Source organism: Narcine bancroftii, chromosome 9, assembly GCF_036971445.1.
Source record: "Narcine bancroftii isolate sNarBan1 chromosome 9, sNarBan1.hap1, whole genome shotgun sequence".
NCBI lineage: Eukaryota > Metazoa > Chordata > Chondrichthyes > Torpediniformes > Narcinidae > Narcine > Narcine bancroftii.
In genome coordinates this window covers 121,014,583-121,033,646 of record NC_091477.1, presented here as the reverse complement: position 1 = coordinate 121,033,646, position 19,064 = coordinate 121,014,583, and the positions used below count along the sequence as shown (strand labels likewise).

The 19,064-nt window shown below is 45.7% G+C and overlaps 1 protein-coding gene across 4 annotated transcripts in view; it reads right to left on the bottom strand.

The window, feature by feature from the left end:
• Positions 1 to 19,064, bottom strand: part of LOC138742739 (salivary glue protein Sgs-3-like) — a 69,473-nt gene that overhangs the window by 25,730 nt on the left and 24,679 nt on the right. For all 4 annotated transcript variants that reach the window (XM_069897545.1, XM_069897546.1, XM_069897544.1 and 1 more), the window contains exons 3-4: positions 6,326 to 6,516; positions 4,781 to 4,915 (exon numbers count right to left, since the gene is read on the bottom strand). The gene's annotated coding sequence lies outside the window, so the exon portion shown is untranslated. The remainder of the gene's footprint in view (positions 1 to 4,780; positions 4,916 to 6,325; positions 6,517 to 19,064) is intronic.

Here is a 19,064-nt window from a genome sequence, read left to right as displayed (position 1 = left end):
GTAGTTGTGGAGGCTGGATCATTGGGTGTATTTAAGGCGGAGATTGGTCGATATCCGAATGGTCAGAGTATCAAAGGTTATGGGGAGAAGGCTGGGCAGTGGAGTAGAGTGGGAAAAAGGATTAGTTCATGATTCAATAACGGTGCAGACTTGATCGGCTGGAGAGCCTACTTCTCCTCCTACAGGTCTGGTCTGGTCAACACGACAGGCCAACACCTGTATTCAGTGCCATGAGTAAAGAAGGCTGCCTGAATCAGTGAGGGCCCCCTCTGCTGCTGCTTCAGGGAGAGGCAAGGGTTCTCTCGGTATTCTGAAAGGCAGCGAACTTCCTGAACTGGGAATCTCCCTGGGCGGTTTAACGGCCTCTTCCAGCACTGCCAGATCTGTGTTATTTTCCTCATATTGTGTTAATGGCAATCATAAATGTTATTAAAGCGGATTAGCTGAAGGGAAAAGCTGCCCGCCATTTCATTGAATGGGGCTGCGCTAATTCATTTTAGATGAATTCACCTTTGAGTAGGAGGTTGTGGGGAATGTTAATAACAAACATCTTCTATTCAGCAGCAGTGGAGCGTGGATGGCGTCTTGGTGGTGAGCGAGGAGAGGAGACTGTGGCTGAAGGGGTTAATCCTAATACTGTCGAGACAGAGAGGTGAGGGCCATGACCAGACACTTGGGTTGTAAGTCAGACAGTTTGGCTGCACACGCCCGCCAAGGTCTCTCCTCACTGTCAGGAGGCTGCTGCAATATTACTTGTTCATCACTCACTGTCACTCAACCCTTCCTCGCAGCCAAGTGTCAGTCAGAATTCCATTAATCTCCCGTGCCACCTTGAATCTCTCTTTAAATGTCTCGCTATTGCAGCAATGCCAGCAAACGCAAAAGCAACAAGCAGGAGGAGGCTATTCAGCCCATTGAACCAGTTCTGCCATTCATAACAGGAGCAGAAGTAGACCTGTCAAGTCTGCTCCACTATTCAATCAGGAACTGATCCATTCTCCCACTCACCCTCTTCCCATAACCTTTAACACCCTGACTATTCAGATACTTATCTATCTCTGCCTTGACTTGGCCTTCACAGCTGCCCGTGGTAGCAAATTCCAGAGGTTCACCCCTCTCTGGATGAAGAAATTCCTCTGTATTTCAGATTTAAAGGGTGCCCTTCAATCCTGGACCCCACAACCATGGGAAACAACTTTGCCACATCTATTCTGTCCAGGCCTTTCAACATTCGAGATGCTTCTATGAGGTCCCCCTCATTCTTCTGAATTCCAAGAGCTGTCAAACGTTCCTCATTTGCTAATCCCTTCTTTCCAGGAATCATTCTTGTGAATCTTCTCTGAACCCTCTTCAATGTCACCACATCCTTTCTTAAATAAACAGCCCATAACTGTACCTCGTGAACTGTAACACCTCACCAGTGCCTTATGAAGCTTCAAAATCACACCTTGCCTCTCTTGGCCCTCAGCTCTTCTTCGCCAACCTCTCTGCACCTTACTTTGAAACATGAAAATATAAAATAGGGGGAGGCCAATCAGCCCATCACGCCTGCTCTACCATTTAGATTTCAGATTTCAGGTCTATTGTCGGAGTGCATACATAACATCACATACAACCCTGAGATTCCTTTTTCCAATGGTCACTGAAGAATCACCACTAGTTAGTGGGGCAAAAAATAAACTTTACACAGCGGAAACATGTAAACAAATAAAAGAACTGTAAACAGATAACAAATGGAAACAAACTGTGCAATACAGAGAGAATAAAAAAGAAAAAAATCAATAAAGTGCACAAGTCAGAGTCCTTAAGTGAGACTGTGAATGAGTTTGTCATTGAGGAGGGGGAGTGGCTGTTCCTGAACCTGGTGGTGTGAGTCTTGTGGCACCGATACCTCTCTCCTGACGGCAGCAGCAAGAACAGAGCATGTGCTGGGTGGTGTGGGTCCTTGATGATCGCTGCTGCTCTCTGACAGCAGTGTTCCCTGTAGATGTTTTCAATGGTGGGGAGGGTTTTGCCTGTAATGTCCTGGACTGCATCCACTACCTTTAGGAGGGCTTTATGCTCAGAGGTATTGGTGTTCCCCAAACCAGATTCTGATGCAGCGATCAGCACACTTTTGACCACACCTCTAGAGATTTGCCAGGGTTTCTGGTGTCATACCAAACCTCCGCAAACTCCAGAAGAAGTAAAGGTGCTGACATGATGTCATTCATGTGTTGGGTCCAGGACAGATCCTCTGAAACAGTGAAGCCCAAGAACTTAAATTCAATGCTATCATGCCTAATCATTGGTCTAAGTCCCCTCTTCTTAGTTTACTGTCACCTCCACCAAGATACAGTGAAAAACTTTCTTTGACGTGGTATCCAGGCAAGGCAAACCACACCTAAGTACAGTGGATAGTGCAAAAATACAAGTACAGTATAGCGTTAAAGAGAAATTCTCATCAAAATAATGCAAGGGCCGTGATGTGGTAATACCTGTTAGATCAGAAGATCATCTTTTCATTCATGCGAGGTCCATTCAAGAGTCTGATAACAGAGGATAAGAACCTTGTTCTTAAAATGTCACATTAAATCTCAGAAATTAAAGTGCTCTTTTTCAGAACAAGGTTCTTAAAAAAACGAGGTTCCCTCCTCCCCGTCGAGGTGATCGACCAGGATCATTGTCTGAAGAGGACAGGCAAAATCATTGAGGACCCCTCCCACCCCGCACACAGCATCTTTCAGCTGCTTCCGTCGAGGAAGAGATAAAAGAGGTTCAGAGCTGACACCACCAGGCTGAGGAACAGCTTCTTCCCACAGGCAGTGAGGATGCTGAACGACCAAAGGAACTGCTTGCACTAACCCTCCGAGACTCTCATTTGCTCAAAATGATATTTATTTCTTTGTTTTACTGATAAAATACTTGTCTTGCATATGTATTGTTTGCCTGTATGTGTTAAGTCTGGTTGCGTGTCTGCATGTTTTGCACCAGGGGCCAGAGAATGTTGTTTTGTCGGGTTGTACTCATACAATCAGTTGACAATAAACTTGATTTGAAAAACCAAGGAAAGAGAGAAAAATTTAAAATGAGTATTGGAAATATAAACTGCAACATATTCCCGGAATGAGAGGAACGTTTAACTGCACTCCTTGGAGTTCAGCAGAATTATGTGGGCCTCATGGAAGCATTTTGAATGTTGAAAGGCCTGGACAGAGTAAATGTGGCAAAGTTGATTTCCTTGGAGGGGAGTCTAGTGAAGAGGGTGCAACTTCAGGATTGAAGGGTAACCATTTGAAACAGACATGCTAGGAATTTCTTTAGCCAGAGAATGGTTAACGTCTGGAGGCCAGCTCGTTGGGTGTATTTAGGGAAGATGGATTGTCAGGATATCAGTAGTTATGGGGAGAAGGCCGGGGAGTGGGGCTGAGTGGGAGAATGGATCAGCTCATGATGGAATGGTGGAGCAATGACAATGGGCTGCTCTTATGGTCTAGCAGTGGAACAGCTAATTAACTGAACATCCAATATGCTGTGAAGAGCTATTTTTAAAACTGAGAAAGAGTGGATCTGGACACAGAAAACACATCAGTCTAGGACCCAGACTTCGTCTCAAACCACTGGAATGAAGCAGTTTCATAAGCTTTAGCTAATAATAGACTTAAAAAAGATCCACTTTAGGTTAGCGCCGGGCACCCATTAATCTGCTAAACTCACCAAATACTTCAGTTTTAATATTGCTGCAAAAGGCCAATTTAATTAAGTGGAAATGCACGTAAAGAGCAAGTAACATGGGATAAATTAAAGTTAACGGAGGTGAGATTGGGAGGGGAGGGGATGGTCGGCACACATACACATTTTCCACTTCTCAGTTTTAAAAAATCTTGATAAAAATGTTCCTGAACATTTGGAGCAGGGGGATAAAATGTTTGGAATAACAAATATTGTGTCCAGTTCTGGCCACATCATTACAAGAAGGATGTGTAAGTTATGGAGAGGGTGCAGAGGAAATTTACCAGAATGTTGCCTGGATTGGAAAATACAAGTCTTATGAGGCAAGGTGAGCAGAGCTGGGACTTTTCTCTTTGGAGCGAAGAAGGATGAGAGGAGACTTGATCGAGGTCTACACGATTCTGAGATGCACAGATAGGGTGGCCAGTCAGCATCTTTTTCCCAGGGCAAGAATAGCAAACACCAGAGGACATCTGTACAAACTGAAGGGAGGGAAGCTTAGGGGAGACGTCAGGGGTAAGTTTTTTACACAGAGAGCTGTGGGTGCTTCCATGCATTCCATGGGTGGAGGTGGAGGCAGAAACGTTAGGGGCATTTAAGAGACTCCTAAAGAGGTACATGGATGGAAGAAAAATAGAGCGTTATGAGATAAGGAGGGTTTCTTTTTTTGTGGTAGGAACATATAGGTCAGCACAATATCACAGGCCGAAGGGCCTGTACTGTGCTGTAGGGTTCTATGAAGCAGTCTGCGTTCCATCTGCCTCCAACCTCCTTTCTTGTCAAGACCCACCACTGTCTTAAAAATCGTTAGTGACTCTCCTTCCATAAAGGTTTAAGTGTCAAAAACTCTCCACTCTCTCAGCGATAAAAACCTGAGCTCAGCCTTAAATGTCTCCACCCCTTTCTCATTAAACAGTGACACCCCCCCCCCCCCCCACCCCACCACTGCATTTCTAAATTCTCCCTCCAGGAAACATCCTCTCCATATTCACCTTGTCAATATCGCTCGAAATCTAAAGTGTTGTAACAAAAGCCTGGCAAACCAAACTTTCTTTGTAAGACAGCCTACCCATTCATGATTGAGTGCGCTTTCCAATGCTTAAACATTCTTGCTGCACAGGTTGATGGTTCAGGAGGCTTATGGTGTGCTGGCCTTCATTAGTCAGGGATTAAGTTCAAGAGTCATTGAGGTAATGTTGCAGCTCTGTAAAACATTGGTTAGACCACACTTCAGTAAAACACTAAAGTCACTGTGGTTACATCTCCTCCCCCACCACCATTCAGGACCCCAGACAGTCCTTTCAGGTGAAGCAACACTTCATTTATGTATCTGAGAGAGTCATCTACTGCAACTGGTGCTCCCTTTGTGGCCTTCTCTACATCAGAAAGACTGGGAGATCGCTTCACTGAGCACCTTCGCTCTGTCCGCGTCAGTGAGAGGGATCTCCCAGTGGCCGACCACTTCAATTCTACGCCCAACACCCATGCTCACATGTTTGTCCATGGCCTCATGTACTGACCCACCAAGACCACCCATAAAGTGGAGTAACAGCACTTGATTTTCTGTCTGGGCCCTCTCCAACCAGATGGTATCAACATTGAGATTTTTCCGTACTTTGATGAAGGGCTCAAGTAAAAAACATTGGTTATGTGTATTTATATTTGCTAATATAAATTACACCATTTGGCCTGCTGAGTTTCTCCAGCATTATGTTCACTTCTGGTCGCCTCATGACAAGAAGGATGTAGAAGCTATGGAGAGGGTGCAGAGGATATTTACCAGCATGTCACCTGTATTGCAGGATGGGTCTTATGAGGCAAGATTAACAGAGCTGCGACTTTTCTATTTGGAGAGAGGGATGAGAGGTGGCTTAATAGAGGTCTCAAGATTATGAGAGGCATAGATGAGGTGGACAGCCAGTGCCTTTTTCATGGGTGACAATAGCAAATACCCAAGGACATCTGTTTATGGTGAGGGTGACGTCAGGGGTATGTCTTTTACACAGAGATTAGTAGTTCCCTGGAAAGCATTGCCGGGGGTGATAGTGGAGGCTGGTACAGTAGGGGTGCTTAAAAGACTCCTGGACAGGCATGTGGATGCAAGAAAAATAGAGGGATATGGGTGCGAGGTAGGGAAGGTTTCGTTTGTTGAGTAGGTTTGTATAGGTTGGCACAACATGGTGAGCCGAAGGGCCTGTACTGTGCTGTAATGTTCTATGTTTTTCCTTAAATTTGGAGTGCTCCAGATGTGGTCTTAACCTGACCCCAATACAACTGAAACATAATTTCCTCACTTTTAAGAATGGATTTCCTGGTAGAATTATAGAGGCTTAGGATGATACAAGATGGAAATAGGTCCTTTCACCCCTATTTGTCCACGTTGTCCAAGTTATGGCACAGTTAACATAGTGCTTAGTATGACACTATTATAGTGCCGGCAACCCGAGTTTGAGTCCGCTGCTGTACGTAAAGAGTTTGTCCACTCCCCCTGTCTCTGCATAGGTTTCCTCTGGAATCTCCAGATTCCTCCCTCCTTCCAAAGACGTACGGGATTAGTAGGTTAGTTGGTCACATGGATGCAATTGGGCAGCGCGGGCTTGTAGATTAGGCTCACCGTTCTAGCAAGTCAGTTCAATCCTGACCATCGGTGCTGTCTATGTGGAGTTTGCACGTTCTCCCAGCAACCCCCCCCTCCGTGGGTTTCCTCCAGGTCCACCGATTTCCAGCCTCATCCAAGCGACGCATGGGTCAACAGATTAATCAGCCATTGTAAACTGTCCCCAGTCCATACACGAGCAGTAAGATCTAACGAGAATGATGGAAGAATAAAATTAGCATTGATGGCCAGCAGAGATGTGGTGGGCTGAACGGCCTCCATCTCTGCTGAAGGACTTCATCACTCCTGAAATTTGACCGGACTCTTCTGGTTATGAAAGGGAATTGTGATGGGATTTGTACGTCAGGGATACAGTCCCCATGGGAATTCTCTGGTTGATCGTATTTTAATAGGACTGCTTCCCAATCAGCTTCCAATCCAACAGAGAAACCTTCCTTTGCTCGTGACATTTCCTTCAGTTCCCAATCTCCCCTCCCCCACCCATCACCTCCCCCAACCCATTAACCAATCTAACTGCAGTGTGCTCAGCTCTGGACTTAACATTCCATTAAGGATGTGATTGCTCTAAAGCAGATTCAGCCATGTCTACAAGGATGCTGACCAGATTGAATGAATTTATGAAGAGAGACTAAAATTGGCAGGGATAGGTTTCTTTGCAGGAAGTTATGAGATGCCAGATAAGGTGACCAGAAAGGACCTATTTCCCTCAGGAAAGAAGTCACTGACAGATCGAGAGATTGGGAAGTGTGCAGGAAAGTAGGATTCGCTCCTCAAGTGATGGGAACCAAGAATTCCTTATGGAAAGGAACATTGAAGCAGAGTCCATCCCAATATATCATAAATACCTGAGATAGGATGCGACAAGCTATAATATGATGGATATGTTGGCAGGAATCTTGACCAATTTTCTTAACAGTTCAGAACTAATCCATTGAATCGTGGATACTCAATTATCCCGAGGGAGTTTGATGAATCCAAATCTAGTTTTTAAATTTATTTCTTACATAAAAAATTGAAGCAAAAAGTAGCCAGACTCTTTTTCAAAAGTCAAACCTCTTCCCCTGCATACAAAGGGTCTCTGCTTCCCCCCCCCCTCAACTCCTTCCCTCCACAGCTCTCAGCTTAAGCCCCAGTACTGACGCCAGCCCTAGACAAGCTCACCTAGTTTCTCATACGATGGTGAGGATCGGACCCAACAGAGGAGGAGCAGCACCACCCTGAGGCTTTGGCTGGCATGACTCCTCTGTTCCTCAAGCCAGCAGGCTGAGCACGAGCTACAGTCTGAGCTCTCACTGTCCGAAGAACTCCTGATCGTCCCAAAGTTCCTTTGAAGTCAACCCTCCCCTTCAATGAGAACTGGAAATCACTCTCCTTTGCAGGTCGGTCTCTGAGCTGTCTTACTTTGATTTTATCCTTGCACATCGCTCTGTGGAAAGTATACTGACTTGTTGCATCACAGCCTGATTTGGCAACTGAAATGCCCAGGAAGGCAGAGGGCTGCAGAAGGTAGCAAACACAGCCAGGTCCATCACGGGCTCAGACCTTCCATCCACTGCAGTCATCCATGTGAGGCGCTGCCTCAAGAAGGCAGCCGACATCATAGAGGACCGCTATCAACCTGGTCACTCCCACTTCTTACAGCTACCTGGAGGCAGAAGGTACAGAAGCCTGAAGACTACCACCCCAGGGTTCTTCCTAACAGATATTGGACTCCTGAACTTCTCCTTGGTACATTAATCAGGAACTGTTCCGACATCACAAAAGGACTGCATACACTATTTCAAATTTCTTTATATTTATATATATATCTTATGCATTTATTGTCTCTTTTAATTTAATTCAATTAGTTTACTATATTATAGTTATTAATTACAAGTACCTGTTCGATACAGGACATAAGAATTTTGGTGCATATGCACGTTGTTCAATGTGTATGACAATAATCTCATTATCATTGTTAAGGTTTGCGCTGATATTAGAGGCCCAGGAGCACAGCTGGTGGAGTCACAGCTGAAGTGATGCAGGTTCAATCCTGACCTACAGAGCTGTCTATGTGGAGTTTGCATATTCTCCCTGTAAATATGTGGGTTTTCTCTCGGGGGCTCTGGTTTCCTCCTACACCTCAATGACATGCAGGTGAGTGGGGTGGGTTGTTGATGGGAATAGTAGGACAAGTGTGGAGTGAAACTGGGTGAGAACCAGAGGGATGAAGGACTTGATCCTGTGCTCCATCTCTCCCTGACTCGGTGGTGGCTCCACCAGCTTCTGCTCTGTTCTAACTGATTTCCCTCTGTAACTCTGCACTTCTGCACTGTGTCTTGCTTTACTATGGATAAGATGTTCACCTAGACCACACACCAAACAAGCTTCATCAATGCAGTGTGGTACATATAAGGTAAACTTCAACCTGAGAAGAATCTGGACAGCCCCTGAATCTTCCAGGCACAGAAGGCTATGCACCAAGTGTGGCTAAATGGGACAGGTAGAATCAGAATCAGGTTTATTGCCAGGAATGCATCGTGAAATGTGCAGAACAAGATACAAATGTTACAAGATTTAAAAAAATAAGTAGGTCAAAAAATGAGAAAAAGTCAGGTAGTCTGTAGTTCATTGGTTCAGAAATCTGATGGTGAAGGGGAAGAAGCTGTTTTTGTAACGTTGAGTGTGTGACTTCAAGCTCCTGTACCTCCTTCTTGATGGTAGCAATGAGAAAAGGGCCTTGGTGGTTATCAGACAGACAGCATGGACTTTATAGGTTCAGGGGTCTGTTTCTGTGCTATATAACTAGATTCTCTCCAAGGGACCTCTGAAATTTAAAATTAATTGGCATGTGTGTGGTGATACGAATATGTGAATATGTGACTGTCAGTGGGTAGCTGGCCCGTCCTCCACTGATGACTTGCTCCCTGGTAACTCTTCCCCTCGTGACCCTGGAATAAAGGTTGACCTCCCTTTCCCTGTCCTCAGTCGAGCACTTGGAATCAGGCCAGCTAATTGTAATGTATAATAAATTGATAGGCTCTATCAATAACTCCAAAGCCTTTCGTTCTTCATTCTATGGCTTTGGAGTTATTGATAGAGCATATCAATGAGTTGAGATCTCGTGTTGATTCCAACTTGTCTCTGTGATGGAGGGGAGCAGTTCTTCCTGATCTTGGATCTGCTTAAGCCATTTCCATCTCTGGACCAATCTGGTCTATTTGTGCATCCACACCAATTCCATTTGCCTGCATTAGAACCATATCCCTCTTTAAGCGCTTATCTTAAATCTTGTGATTATATCCTACTTTACCACCAGCTCTCACAGAAAGTTGCACCCAGCAACCACTCTCTGAGTAAAAAAAATGTTCACATCAAATCCCCTTTGAAACCTTTTTTATTTGAACCCAACAAGGGGTTAAACCAGGGTGTGGGGTGTGTGAATGATGTTCACAACTCCACGCATGGGCTGGGCGTGTCTGGTCTGATTGCTGTCATTGTCCTCAGACGGAGGTTTGTCGTTTGGATCATAGAACTGAGGAGCTTTACAGCACAGGGGTCTGCCTGTAGATTCATTGTGTCCTTGCTGGGCCTCAGACTGAGCAAATGTTTTCATTCAATCACCTGATGTGATTCATTTTCAGGCTAATTGGTTTGATTGGCAGCTGCATCCAAAAAGAAAGATTTGCATTTCTATGGCACCTTTTACTGCTTCAGGACTTCCCCAAAGGTTTTACAGCCAAGAACTTGTGCGAGAGTAACAACCTGAGTCTCAGGATGAAGGAGATGATCTTTGACTTCAGGAGGACCAAGGATGACCACACTCCATTACACATTAATAGCTCGGTAGTGGAGAGAGTAGAGAGCACTAAGTTCCTCAGAGTCCACTAAATAAGTGACCTATTGTGGACATACATCTCCTCACTTGTCAGGAAGTTGCAACAGCGACTTCACTTCCTGAGATTGAGGTGGACAAGGCTACCAACCACCAACCTGTCAACTTTCTACAGGAACTCTATTGAGAGTGACCTGCCCGAATGTTTCATGGTGCAAAACAGTTGCTGTAGACCACACATGTCAAACTCAGGCCCGCAGGCCAAATTTGGCCCGTGATACAATTATATTAGGCCCGCAAGATCATATCAAATATGTATTAGAGCTGGCCCGCTGGCCGCCGCGCCAGTATAGCGCATGCACAGCTAATACTACAAATCCCAGAATGCTTTGCAAATGCATTGGCGCCAGCCCGTCAGCCTGCTAATCGCCCCCATCTCCTCTGTTTACTTTCATTAACATCTGCGACCTGTCGCCTAACTCACATGTAATAAACCCCTTACAAAAAATGGCCAAACGAAAGACAGAAAACAGGACCTTTCAAGACAGGTGGGAGGCAAACTCTGACCCCAGAGTTTGATGAACTTGCATTTAAGAAGAGATGCCAAGTATCTGGTTTAGACCCAGGTGCATCAGAGTAAATCACAGTGTAGCAAGCTAAGCTTGGATTCATATTTTCTTTGGTTAACTTTGGACTGTTCATAGTTGAAAGATTGGATTTTCATTGAAGCAAGTTGTTATTTTTTTGACTTGTTGGCTTGTGAAAAAAAATACATTTAAAAGGAGCTTAAAGGCTATAGAGAAATATTATTTATTGAATATTTTATTTCTCATTTGTTAATGCTTCTTCTGGAAAGAGTTTAACCAAAACTATTATTAAACATTTATTTTAAATAAGAAAAAGTTTAACATTACATATGTTGAAAGAAGAGAAAACATGCAGATGTTGTTGAAAATTTTCAATAAATATTTAGTTTGGCCCACGACTTAGTCCAAGTTTTTAATTTTGGCCCTCTGTGAATTTGAGTTTGACACCCCTGCTGTAGACCATCAGGTGGGAGGTCAATGCACTATGTCTCCTATCCAATCTAATCGATGCGATTTATCAGAATAGTTGTCTAAAGAGGGCACACAACATCAGTGAAGACCCCTGCCATCCTGCACAGTTCCAGCTACTCACATCGGGAAAGAGATACAGGAGGATCAGAGCCAGCACCACCAGGCTGAGGAACAGCTTCCAACGGGCAATGAGAATGCTGAACGACTGATGAACTGCTTAGACAAACCCTCTGAGACTCTACTATTTATTTTACAAATAATATTTATATTAATATTTACATAGTATACAAGAACTGTGCATATGTATCATTTGTCTGTATGTGGGTTATGTCTGTATGCGTGTTTGCTGTGTGTTGCCCTGAGGAACGGAGAACGCTGTTTCGTCAGGTTGTAGTTGTACAATCGAATGTCAATAAATTTGAACTTGAACTTAAATCTAGACATCATTGTTGGGTAAGAGACACAACAACCAACTCATGCACAGCACGATCTCACAGATTTGAAACGAGCTCGTGGTCGGGTCTCCTATTTCACAGTGAGACAGAGTGAGGTGCAGAAGTGACCCATTTGCCCCTTCAGTCTGCTACACATTCCCAATTCAATGAGGATCTTTTTTTTGTATAAACGTATAACAAATCAGGAGCAGGTGTATGTTGCTTGATCAGAGATTTATACAGTGTAGAAATAGAATCTTCAGTCCACAATGTTTATGCCCATCTACATCAATCCCATTTTGCAGCATCAGGACCAGGTCCTGACAAGGCTCATCCCTATACTGCAAGTGTCTCTCTCTAAATGCCTCTGGAACAGCCATTCTCAATGGAGGCCATATGGTCCTCCTGAGGGCCACAGTATGTATAAAGGGGGGGGGGGGGGCCCACGGACTGAATTCATTAATTAATTTAATGTTTTTTTATTGTAGTCAGTCAGAGAGAAGTTCGGAAGAAGCCAACTAAACGACGGCTTGACAGGAAGGGGGTCCATAAACTTTGAGCAGAGTCCCAAGGGGGCTGTAGCCAAAATAATAGTTGAGAATGGCTGGTCTACAACATGGTACTGTATCTGGTTGCACCTCCTGCTCTGGCAGCGAGTTCCACAGAGCAATCACTCTCTGCGCGATCATGGAGTTACCCAGTATAGAAACAGAACCTTCCACAGGTCCATACCAGCCAAGTCATCCATCCAAAATGCCTGTGTTTGGCCCATATCCCTCTAAACTTTTCCATGTACCTCATGAAGCAGAGAATAGAAGACTGAGAAGTACAGCACAGGAACGGGTCATCAGGTCATAACCACCATGCTAAATCATCTTTCCTGACGGAGGACCCACACCCGAAACCTGTGGATGCTGTGTGGCCTGCAGAGGTTTCAGTAAGTTTGTGTATCTCTCCTGCCTGCACACCATCCATACCCATCCATCCACTTGCTGCATATTCACACATCTATGTAACAGCCTCCTAAATAGTACTACTCTATCTGTTTCCACCACTACCCCTGGCTGCCCATTCCAGGCGCCCACCACTCTGTGTGTAAAAACTTGCCCTGCACATCTTTCTTAAAATTTACCATTCACCTTCTAATATATGACATTTTTGCCCTGGGGGAAAGAATTGACTGTCTACCTTATCAATATTTCTCATAATATTTATAAATCTCTATCATTTCACGTCATCCTCCAACGCTCCAGAGAAAAGAACCCATGTTTGCCCAACCTCTCCCTACAGCTTGTATCCTCTCATCCAGGCAGAATCTTGGTAAATCTCTTTTATACCTTTTCCAAAGCTTTCACGTCCTTTAATAGAGCAACCAGGATTGCACTCAATATCTTTAAATAGTATGTTGAACAGGGTCATTGTCCCCACCTCTCCAGTACGTTAAATATTGCAATTGTCTCCACCTCTACCATTCCTCTAGTACAGTAGCTTGTCAACCTTTTTTTCCCCACTCGCATATCACTTTAAGCAGTCCCTTACAAACCACAGAGCACCTATGGCCCGTAGGATTGCTCATGAGAGGTTCATTCAGGTGTCTCATAACAGCAGGAAAGAAGCAGCTCTGGAATCTGGTGGTGCGTGTATTCAAAGATGTGGAAAACTGGAGCAACACACAAAGGGCGAGAGAAACCCAGTGGGTCAGCAGCATCGGAAGGCAACAGACAGTCAACATCTTGGGCCAGAACTTTTCATCCGGACCGGACGTCGACATTCCCGAAACATTGACTGTCCTTTGCTTTCCATGGACACTGCAGGACCTGTTGAGTACCTCCACCATTTTCTTTTTATGCATTTTCGTGAGGATGGCCCGATGCTTTTTTCTCAGTGGCTGAATGGCTGACATGAAGAGGGATAGATTTATGGTGCTTACATGGAGTGGGGGGGGGGGTGTAATTGTTTTTCATACAGAGAGGGGTGGGTGCATGCAATGCACTGCCAGCAACAGTGGTGGAGGCAGGTACAGTCAGATCCTTCAAGAGACTATTAGGTGCATAGAACTAAGAAAAATTGAATGTTGTGCAGGCGGGAAATTCCAGGCAGATAGAGAAGGTTATAATGTCAGCACCACACTGTGGGCTGAAGGGCCTTGATTGGGCTATAAATTTTCTAAATAAGTAATGTGTTGCCTTTCTTTTGATCAGTGGCACTGTACACCAAAGTGCTGGGAGGAACACAGCAGGTCGTGAGGTGTCCAAGGACAGCAGGAGACGTCTTGGGCCTGAGCCCTTCTTCAGGAGTGCCGAAAATCTGGCAGATGGCCAAATAAGAAGGTGAAGGGAGGGAGGAGAAGCAAAGATGATAGGTGAATGTAGGTGGGAGAGGGAAAAAAGAAAGGAACAGGGAGATGAAAAGGGGAGGGGGGAGAGAAAGGTTCTCTCTGATAGGAGGAAGGAAGGGAAAGGGTGGGGAGCTGGTGGCAGTCACGGGGAAAGAGTCAGGGTGATGAGGGGAATAAAAGAGATTGGGGAAGGAATAAAGGAAATAGGCAGTTGATCCGGATGCCCTCTGATTGGAAACTGCTGAGGTGGAGTATAAGGTGTTGTTATACCAACCCACGGGTGGTGTCAGCCTGGCTGTACATGAGCCCATGTTGGTGTGGCAATGGTGTACAGACTGAAATGGTTGACCACTAGGAGGTCCTTGCTGCTACAATGGCCAGAGTGAAGGGGGTCAATGAAATAATCTCCCAGTCTACATCTAGCCTCCCACGTAGAGGAGGCCACATCAGAAGCCCTAGATGCAATAACTGACCTCTACAATTCACAAATCAATAGTGCCCCCTGGATCTCGATTTCATGCCCGAGAGACTCCGATTGAGAGATCAGGCTTTGGTTTAAAAACTCAGAGGGAGAAGAGGTTTTGCAACAGACAAACACTTCCTCGAGGTGGGAGAAATCATATCTTCAGCTGTCCAAGTACAGGTGGAAAAGATCAAATTGCTGGAGAAACTCAACAGATCAGGCAGTGGAGGCAGAGAGATGGTCGACATTTTGTATCACTGAGTCCTGATGCAGGGTCTCTACCCAAAATGTCAACCAACCCTTTCCCCATATCCCCCAACAATGTTGCTTGACCCGCTGAGTTCCTCCAGCAGGCTAGAGCTTTGGTCCACATTCCGGTGTCTGCGGTCCCTGATATCACCAGAATGTGACCTTGAACCTACAAACCTACAAACTCCCAGCTCCTTATGTAGGGAAGGGACTCCCCAGCACATAGAAAGTGCTGTCTAAGGAAAGAGTGGGTGAGGATGGTATCACTGTGGATATTCAAATAGGAGGAAGATTAATAGGACGATACGTTTTTGAAAGTCAAGGAATTGAGATCTATGGGAAAGAACCATAGAATTATGTCCAGTTCTGGTACGTCACTGAAGACTCTCAAAATCTCCTACAGGTGTACCATGGAGAGCATTCTGGCTGGTTGAATCACTGTCTGGTACGGAGCTGCCAACTCTCAGGACAAGAAAAAACTCCAGAGGGTTGTTAACTCAGCCTGCAACATCACATGCACCAAACTTCACTCCATCAAGGACGTCTACATGAGGCGGTGTCTTAAGAAAGCAGCCTCTATCCTCAAGGACCCTCACCACCCTGGCCATGCCCTCTTCACTCTGTTACCATCAGGGAAAAGGAACAGGAGCCTAAAGACGAGCACTCAACAGCACAAGAACAGCTTCTTTCCTGCTGCCATCAGATTCCTGAATGATCAGTGAACCAAAGACACAGCCTCACTTTAACTTTTCATACACTATTATTATTTATTTTGTGAGATGGTTTATATAGACTTTTGCACTATGAAGCTGCCCAAAACAAAACATTTTGTGACTTGTTCATGACAATAAATTCTGATTCTGATTCTGGTTGCCTCCTAACATGAAAGATATGGAAGCTTTAGAGAGGGTGTAGAGGAGATTTAGCAGGGATCCTTCCTGCCGCTGGGGATTTCATTTTTGGAGTGATGGAAGCAGGGAGGCAACCTAACAGAGGTGTATGAGATGGTGAGGGGCTTAGGTAGAGAGGCCAGCCAGCACCTTTTTCCAGGGTTGGCAGAAGCCAATACCAGAGGACTTCTGTTTAAGATGGGTGGAGGAAAGTTGAGGGAGACGTTAGAGGTAAGTTTTTTCATGCATTTCTGGGGGGTGGTGGTATAGGCAGGTACAATAGGAACATTAAAAAAGACAGTGAAGGGTCATGTGGCTTCTCCGTCTGGCTAGAACCTAGTGGGAATGTGGATCGTGGGGGGTCACGTGACCTCTCCACTTGGAACCAATTTGTAAGTCTCATCACCTGCCAATCAAGGTTTGACTCCGCCCACCCATTAGTGCACAACTGACCACTGGCCCCTTTAATCACCTAGTGATTACCTGGGCCGGACTCTCCAGCTTACTGCAGTATAAGTCCACCATGTGCAGTAGATCTTGCTCTTTTGCTCTTCAGTCCTGAGCCGAGCCCTGCTGTGGACAACACCGGAGGTGTCGTCAGTAAGTTGTGTACTACAGAGGGATTGGGGCTGTTGTATACTCTTGTAGATAGCATCTGAGCCATGCCCACATTAGTCAAGGAATGGCAGATCATGTATTGTAGTTCTTGGTTGTGATAAGTTGCTAGTATCAGTAGTGTTAAGTCCAATGTGACTTGGTTGTTCTGTGCTTGTAAGTGTGTAAGCAGTTACTGGTGTTGGTAGTATTAAGTCTGATCTGACTGGCTGCACAGTGTTGTGTGATTGAGAATATTTGCATGTTTTATCCCTGTTGCAATTCCCATGCGTGTGTTTTAATAAAGATTATTTCTGCATTCAACCTGTGTCCAGACCTGCTATTCTTTGAACCCATCAAACTTGTTACCCTTCCCACACAACAGACAGAACATGGATGCAAGAAGAAGAGAGGGTTATGATTGCTGAGTAGGTTTCTTCCGTTGGCACACATTGTGGGCCGAAGGGCCTGTACTGTGCTATTCTGAGAGGAGAGAAGGCCTGGGGCAGGTCAGCCACCATGATGTTGGGACAGGTGGCCTGATATTGCTGTTGTTCCCTTGTGCTTTTGTGAATCGCACCCCGCACGACCACCAAACACTTTACGGTCAGTGAAAAACACACCAGAGCGGCCTACAAGATCCCTCTCAGGACAGCCGAGAGTGGTAGCAACGGTCCAGGCAGCCGGTGCCCACTTTCTGGTGATGGGGAGGGGCAGGGCTCTCCCCTGCTTGCTGGCTTGTGGTGTGATTACCCTGTGTGGTGCTTCGCCCTGAAAGGCTGCCTCTGTCTCGGCTTGTTTGTATACAAGAGAGTTTTCTGTTCCCGCTCTGGTCACCCCGCAGACCATGGAAATGAAACCAGGGAAGGCGGGCTGATCGAAAACAGACCCGCGATTACCAAGGGCCGTTCTCGCTTTGTCGGGACTGTTGTGGTCTTTGGCAAGATCCAGGCAGCCTTTAATGGTCATTAGCAAACAGCTGAAAAGGCTCGCGGACAAATGAGCTCCAGGTTCCTGGAAGCATTCAGCCCGATTCAAGGGAAGTGTTTGTGTTCGGTGTAAAACCTTTTGGGTTGGAGGCATCTCGGAATGCGGGGCAAGCTCTGGGTTGCCACGGATACAGTGGGGCTCCGAGCTGCCAGCCAATCTGTGCAGGCCGAGGTGTCGTCATAGTCGTCAATGGGGGGAAGAAAACGCTGCTAAATAAGGAAAGCATTTCACAGAGTGTGTGGATATGAAGGCATTTTCGACCACGTCGTGACAGGCTGCTCCATCTCAACTGACAGATGGACAAAGGGCGGGCCTTGAATCAGAATTGTAAAATAAGAGCATTGAGGGCGATTCAGAGAGGTCTCTGATACTCCTTCACAATCTGGGCTTTACCTGACTGGACAAGGATCTGACTCCCAACCCCCTTGGTGCATCAGCCCCAGACGTCAGGTAGATCCTGGGAACAGATAGTCCGGCGTCACTCGTACACACGCTGAGGGCCGTGCCCTGTGCCAAGTGGCCAGTCATTGTCCTCGCTCTCATTTATTCCTCTGAAATGGCTGAAGCAGATCAGCGAGAGAAATGATCCGCAGGCTGATCATTGCATTCAAACTCAACCTCATCGTTCCACCCTCCATAAAGGGTCCTCGTGTTGGCCGACTGCTTTGCCCCATAGATGCTGCCTGGCCTGCTGAGCCCCTCCAAGCTTCTCTTTGTTCATTCGTCATTTTATTAATGACAAAGAATGTCAAAGCAAAACAAAATATAATCTTCTTGACAAAGGAGCTTAAAGTGCAGTCATTTGGAACACATTTTTAGGCATTTCACATCATAAAAAGCCTTTTGTGAGCTTCCCAGCATCACAGGGGGGTTTGGGTGGTGTTTGAGAGGAACTCAGGCCATGATCAAATTGAATAGCGGAGCAGGATGGAAGGGGCCAAGTGGCAACTCCTGCGCCTGTTGTCTTGTGTTTCTGGAGGCCGGCTTTAAGCTGCCTGCTACACCAGTTTTTGCGTAGAGGAATATCCACCATAGACTGGTGCTGGAAGATAGCTGGTCGCGGCCACAGGCGCTGCTGTGTGATCCAGCCCCACTCTCACAGGAAAGATATCAACACAAAGAAGATTGACAAGGATGTTGCCGGGACATGACGAACAAGGAAAGGTTAAACAGGTTATACTTTATTCCCTGGAGCATTGGAGAATGAGGGGAGATTTCATAGAGGTGTACAAAATTATGAAGGAAACACAAAAGTTTGCAAATGCTGTGATTGCAGTAAAAACACCACTGCTGAGGAACTCAGTTGGTCTTTCAGCATCGATAGAAGACAAAGCTATATTGCCGACATTTCAGGCCTGAGCCTTTCCTCAAGGAATAAGCAAAGAATAAGTCAAAAACAGGAAATCTCAGAATAGAGTCAGTGCTGGCTTGGGGAGGAGTTCAGACCAACAGAAGGTGCTAGTCAGATATGATAAGGGGAGAGGTGAGAATTGATTATGTCTGTGTGAAAGAAGACAGGGAAAAGGGAGCGAGACAGAGCTGGGGGAAGGTGATGGGGAGAAGAAGTGAATGAGAGGGGTGTAACAAAAGCCATGTTGATATTAATGTCACCTGTTTGGAGGGTTCCCAGTCTCAAGATGAGGTGTTGTTCCTCCAGTTTGCAGGTGGTCTCAGTCTGGAAGTGCATGAGACCATTGACAGATATGTCAGCAAGGGAATGGGATGGGGAACTGAATGAGTGGTCACTGGGAGATCCAGCTATTACTGGGCCAAGGTGCTCAACAAAGTAATCTCCCACTCTACACCCAGTCTCTCCAATATAGAGGACACCAAAGCAGGAGCACTGGATGCAGTAGCTGGCCCCTGGAGATTCACAAGTGAAATGTTGCTTCATTTAGAAGGACCT